The sequence below is a fragment of the Octopus bimaculoides genome, chromosome 2, assembly GCF_001194135.2.
Source record: "Octopus bimaculoides isolate UCB-OBI-ISO-001 chromosome 2, ASM119413v2, whole genome shotgun sequence".
Lineage (NCBI taxonomy): Eukaryota > Metazoa > Mollusca > Cephalopoda > Octopoda > Octopodidae > Octopus > Octopus bimaculoides.
The window spans coordinates 38903260-38910145 of NC_068982.1; the positions used below are offsets into that span (position 1 = coordinate 38903260).

Consider the following 6886-nt stretch of genomic DNA (forward strand, 5'->3'; position numbering starts at 1 on the left):
TATATATATATATATATATATATATATATTTGTGTTTGAAGTTCTCCTTGCCCAACTTGGCGTAATTATACTTCTCACATAGTTAAGTATATCGCAGATACGAAGTGGAATACACAAAATAAAACAAAATTCATCGCAGTGTGACGCATCAAACCACCTGCTTCTGTGATTGAGATATTTAGGGAGAATATCGCTTCCAGAGTGGTCCTACAGCACGTTTGTTGATTATCTTGTATATTTCTATATCCGCATGTTCATCTGTCGTTTTCACTGTGGTTTTGTTTTTATGTTGTTAGGTTTCTGCAACCATCACAAAGATACACAGATGGGGTGCTGGTTTCGCCACCATCGCCCCGAACGTGTAACAGGTTGGTAACAAGTGCTGTTTACATGTTAGCAGCAGTACTAAGAGCAGCCTGTCACAAATATATACAGAAACGTACTCCTCCCATACACACATACATACATACATACATAAATGCATACATACATACATACATACATACATAAATGCATGCATACATACATACATACATACATAAATGCATGCATACATACATGCATACATTCATGCATACATACATACATACATACATACATACATACATGCGTACATACATACATACATGCGTACATACATACAACTGAAGCTGAGAGCTTGTCTCACGACTCGAGTTTCACGCCACTGCGATCATCAGGTTTGTGTATGTATGTATGTATGCATGTACACATACATACATACAGAGAAAGAGAGAGAGAGAGAGATAAAAGGAGACTTACATATGCATATTTGTCTACCACTTTCTACACATAAACAATTAGTAAACTCCACGCTATATTAGAAGAAATTTACGCAAGGCGCCGCTTGATTGAAAAATAAACTTCTAAACCGTACAACCAGCCTACTCTTAATGTGTACGTATGTATGTATGTGTGTATGTATGTATTTATGTGTGTGTGTGTGTAAGTGCGTATGTGTTTTTTTTTTATCTAGTTCCAAGTTACATAAGTGACTCTAAATACAGGAGTGTCTTGTGTTGCACTTATCGTCCAGACATAAACATTTTGGAGACCTTTTCAATAATTTCTCTATTTATTATAATATTCTAACGATTAAAGATTTTATAAACATCGATCTTTTATTTGTTCCACTCGTTTGACTGCATGCATACTGGAATTCCACTTTTTAGGAATTTTGTGGTTTTAGTCAAATTAGCCACTTAAAGTCAATTTTGACAAATACTTTGTCTCGTTCTCACTTTGTTGATTTCAATCGAATAGTTCAGTGAGTTACTTCCCTTCTTCCTTTTCAGTGACACAAATCATTTATAGTATTTACACCGTTTATTCTGTCTTTTTTATCGAACTGTTATATAACGGAGACATAAATAAACCAATTCTATTTGTCAAACGAGGGTGAGGGTGGCAAACACACACACACACACACACACACACACACACACACACACACACACACACACACACACACACACACACACACACACACACACACACACACACACACATAAATATTCGCTTTTTCATGTTGAGAAACAGATGATATTCAGATAATACCAAATAAGGAATAAGGAGGCTGATCAACTAGTTCAAAACTATTGAAACCAAATACCTTTCGTCAGTTTTCCTGGGCGTTTGGCCTCCATAACCTTTTGTAACTGCCTCACCAAGTTGGTATAATACTCTCCAATGATGGTGTGGCCCTTTTGAAGGTCCACAATGCTTTTTGCATCCCAGAAAACTGAGGCCGTCACTTTCCCTGCAAATGAAACGATCCTGGCCTTCTTTGGAGCAAGTGAGGAAGGGTGTTTCTACTGCATGAATTGTCTATTTGTTTCTAGCTCAAAGTAATGAAGTCAACACCGGCTTAGGAAACCTGATGTAATCAGCCTGGTGCGTTTTTGATCAGGTGTCACAATACGTGCCATCCACCAAGGAGAAACCTTCGTCATGTCGAGATCATTGTGCAGAATGTGTGTGTATGCACATACATACATACATACATACATACATGCATGCATGCATGCATGTATGTATGTATGTATGTATGTATGTATGTATGTGTGTATGTGTGTACACACATACATGCATATATATATATATATATATATATATATATTATTTTATTTAAAAGAGTTCCAACTCTGTCTGTTTTTTTTATGTTTTATGTATATTCTTGTCAAATTAATGTGGGATATAGAATATGGAATATATAATATATAATATAAAAATGGATGGTACAATGAAATGAAGTATTGAATGTCTTATTGAATAAGTCTGTCAGATACCGGCCATGATGAATATTGAAAATACGTATTCACCTTTATATATTTAATCCTTTATATTGAACACTCAATATTTCAAATATTCAATAAGACATATTCCATATATTCAATAAGACATTCAATACTTCATTTCATTGTACCATCCATTTTTATATTATATATTATATATTCCATATTCTATATCCCACATTAATTTTACAAGAATTTTCATAAAACATAAAAAAACAGACAGAGTTGGAACTCTTTTAAATAAAATAATATATTCCTATATACACGATCATACAAAACCCTTCTTTTGTATTTATTTTTACTCATATATATATATATATATCCACACATAAACGTATATATAACTAATGAATTTTTCACCAACTTGATCATTTAATCAGTCAGATGCTTCCAACAGATTCATTGACCAAACGATTGATCAAATAATTGATTAGTTAATTAATATGTTAGTTTGACCGCTGAGTAAGGGAAGTGAAATACAACTAGTACGTATGAGCTAAAAATTCCTCACTTCCAGTGTACAAAAATCTATCTATCTATCTATCTATCTATCTATCTATCTATCTATCTATCTATCTATCTATCTATCTATGTGTCTGTCTTTCTCTCTCTCTGTGCATATATATATATATATATATATATACACACACACTTTTATATTAATCAACTTAATGCGATCATATCGCTGTTTTTCTATATTATTATTGTGATATATTGTTGTATTTAGTGTTTCATTTATTAACATTTATTAACTGCTGTCTCTTTGTATATTCTGTCTTACCTGTATTGGCAGTCAATTCTTTTATATATATATAATTTTTACTTTCAAAATGTACATTTTAGTATGTGTATTTGATTACTCGTGTCGCAAATTACGATGAGGCTGTGTGCTGTGCTGAGAATTTTCAACAAAGCGAAACGCATCCAAGGTTGTCTCCCCTGTTCACGTATGAAGATAATATTCGTCACATACTCACATTTTTATATACATATATTCTAAATATACTTTGGTTTTTCATTCCATTAATCATTTAATGAAATATTGTTTTCAATTACATCATTAAATTATTTTATGATTTTCATAGCAGTTGCTCATACAATTTTTAATCTACAAAAGTATCTGTATATATTCATGCATTTCTTTAGTTCATTAGCCTGTCTCAGTACATTCATTCTTTTATTCATTCGTATCATATCTCATCATTTGGCTTTTTTCAGCTGCACACTTAGATTACACTAAGATACATTTGTGGAAAACAGATACAGTTTCTTGCAAAACTGGTATAGTATATTTACCATTCGTTTGGTGTCTGTGTATTTGTGAGAACAGCATGGATTTAGTGTCACTCTATATAAGCTGAAATAAAACTATTTCTGTACTTGTGTGTATTGTGTTTTATATCTGTTGCACGAGTTTGGTCAGCTTTTCATGTTGTGAAATCCCATCTAACATTTATAATTCTTCATCCTGAAACATTTTCATGCCATCAGAGATATAGACAAACTATACATTAGTTGTGATATCATATTGAATTTATTCTTTGTCAAAATTCACTTTTCATGTGATTAATATTTATTTAATTTAAATTACATTTCCTGTGATCGATACTGGAGGCAGTCAAATTGTTCTTTCAATAATTTCTTCACAGTGTAAGACTTACTTCACTTACGTTCTTAGTCTTGCCTATATGTGCACATACATAAATACATCCATACCTATAAAATACAACCCCTCCACACGGAGAGTTCAGGTCATGATTATAGGAACAGTAAAAAAAATGTTTACTAAGTAAACTGCATAATGTTAAACTAAGTGGTAAATATATTATCTAAGGGTAAAGGGCTTTTATGATTTAACCTCTTATCTCTGAGGAAGTGCACTTAAAGTATTTTGTAGATATACCTCGATCTACTTAAAAGCCAATTTCTTGTTAAAGCTAAAATATATAAAAACGATAGATTTATTATTTCCTGTGTTTTCAACATCTGAAATTAATCGCAGTGGAGGTTAAATACAATAATTAGGTGAGAAAATATCAAGAATTAGGTTACATTATTCTTTGATCACACAGACAAGGGGAACGATTCTGAACGTTTCTGAATAAGTAGTCTTCATCAGCTGATGCAGAGTCATCGATATTTGTGACTAGGATTGTAGTAATTGTTTGACTATGTAGAAAATGTTGTTAGTAAAATAATATTGAGGAGCACCAGGAAATGCGGTTAATTAATAGTTTAATTATAAAGGGCTGCTGACCATATATTTAAGTAGTAAAACATTGGACTTTAATATTTTAACAGCAGAAATTATCACAGGGATTAAATGGTGTAAAATGAGAAATTTATAAGGTTAATTAAAGCTAAAAAATTCTTTTTTTTTCTGTAAACGGGTGACAAGGGAGATAACTCTGAATTTTGTAAATTAATGTGAAGTTGAATGAAAGAGTTCGAGGTATCAGCTCTCGCTACTCTTAAGATTAAAAGCTATTGCCGAAGCCTGCACATGATTGCTTGGCCTGTTAGAAAGAACAGCCAAATAGTTCTTAACTTACATCATATCGTCTTTTAGAATAACATTGAATGATGCAGTTGGTTTTACACATTGCTTAAAAAAAAAAAAGAAAAAATGAAAACTTGGATAATCATGACCGAAATTGCCTTTGGTTATAGATCTCTTTAATGAGATACGAAATATAACTTCACATCAACACTTGAAACTTAGTAATGGAAACTTTCATTACCACCAGATAGTTTATAATCTACATTCTACGTCGAGATCGAACATTGAGTCATTAACCATTAACAAACATTTCAAAGCCAAAATTTTTGTCAATGCCATTAGTTTTTTATATTTATTGACAAAAATTTCATAATTTCTAATCATGCCATTTCTTTCAACTCTACATGGCGCTTAAATTAAACTTCCATTTTTCATCAGAAAGAATACTTATGTCTCATACGATATCAAATTTCATCGTGATTAAAAAAAATCAAGTTTTTATACATCTCAAATTCACATTGCATTTCAGACATGTGTAATTTGTTAAAAATCGTTTTCTATGTAAATCTTAGTAATCTACTATTACTTTGATGGTAATAATTATTTGTAACATTATTGCAAATTTATCAATACTGTGCTGCAAATATTTTTTACACGAAATATTGCTATTGGTGGGCGATTACCTACTATAACTTGAATCTTATCCATCTGTAAATGTAATATACACTTATATGCGCATTCAGGTGTATATGTATGAGGATATACAAATTTAATAAGTAATTTTTTCTCTTTAGTCAATAACATATCTAATTATTCTCTTCCACTTATGAAAAAAGGAAAAGAAGGCCACAAATCACAGACAGTTTTAATTACATACATGCATGCATACATACATACATACATACATACATACATCACACACACACACACACACACATACATACACACACACACACACGCGCACACACAGACACACTCGAGAAAGAAAGATATTGTTAATCTATATAACATATGGGAACAGCTGTGTCTAAATAATAAATAGGACTGTTTTTACAGAGCGATGTAAATGAAAGTAGACACACAGACATATTTTAAGAACTGGTGACACATTTACAGTCACACATAGACACTACCCACTAACACAGTAGTAAAAAATGAAATTAAAAAAAAGATAACTGAAAAGAAAATTGCACTTGGTAAAAATCAGACGTAAATTAAATTTTGAGAAGACAATAGTTTAAGAAAGAAACAAAGTGGTGATGCTTATGCTTTGGAAAGATCGGTTTTATAACTAACATTTGTGGTACATTTTATTGCATTATGTCTCTCCTGCTGTTATTTTGTGCTATCATAACACCTTGTCACATTTACTAAATAAATTCTATTAACTGCACAACAGTATATCTGCTGTATTGTCTGTGCAACTCAGAAAGAATCGGCATATTTTCCCCACTATTTCCCGATTCGAAACTAATGTTGACAATCGGCAGTTTTGTTAATTTTAATTTAATTTCTGGTTTAAATTTAAGATAACATATGGATAAGGTATTTAGTCTTGGTGCTACATTTTCGTTTAAACTTTGTCTCCGATGAGGGAGATAAGCTATAGGTTATATATAATCATTAATTAAGAAGACTCAAGATGGGTTCTGTGAAATACTATATTGAGAGATTTAAACTTTTAACAATTACTGTTATCTCCGCAACATTTTAGAACACTAAATGTAGGTTAGGTAAGAATGTTTACTGTGCAATTTGGACGGTTAATATTTACTATTCAATTTAAACGGTTAATATTGGCAATTTCTTGGTGCAAAAGAAACTTAACTGGGAAGTAGTATTCGAAGTCAATGATTTCATATAACATTGGGAGTCAAGGTTTTGGGATGCAAATTCATTCATCGAAGGGAGAGCCAAGGTATGAATATTAGGCATAAATGGAAGACATTTGTGGCAAGTGATTCCCTAAAATGTATCAGTCACTCTTTAGAGAATATAACAGTGGCCCTTAACAGATTGGTGTGTTGTAGAATTAATGATAATATCTATGGATAAAATATAAGAATATATATAT

General features: G+C 31.6%; 1 protein-coding gene and 1 long non-coding RNA gene across 7 annotated transcripts in view; one reads left to right on the forward strand and one right to left on the reverse strand.

Moving 5' to 3' along the window:
- The window catches only part of LOC106874686 (uncharacterized), a 25978-nt gene extending 25060 nt beyond the window's left edge, over positions 1-918 (reverse strand). The window contains exon 1 of the long non-coding RNA XR_008266751.1: positions 781-918. This is a non-coding gene — a long non-coding RNA (uncharacterized LOC106874686). The remainder of the gene's footprint in view (positions 1-780) is intronic.
- The window catches only part of LOC106874684 (innexin unc-9), a 169177-nt gene that overhangs the window by 115835 nt on the left and 46456 nt on the right, over positions 1-6886 (forward strand). The window lies entirely within an intron of this gene.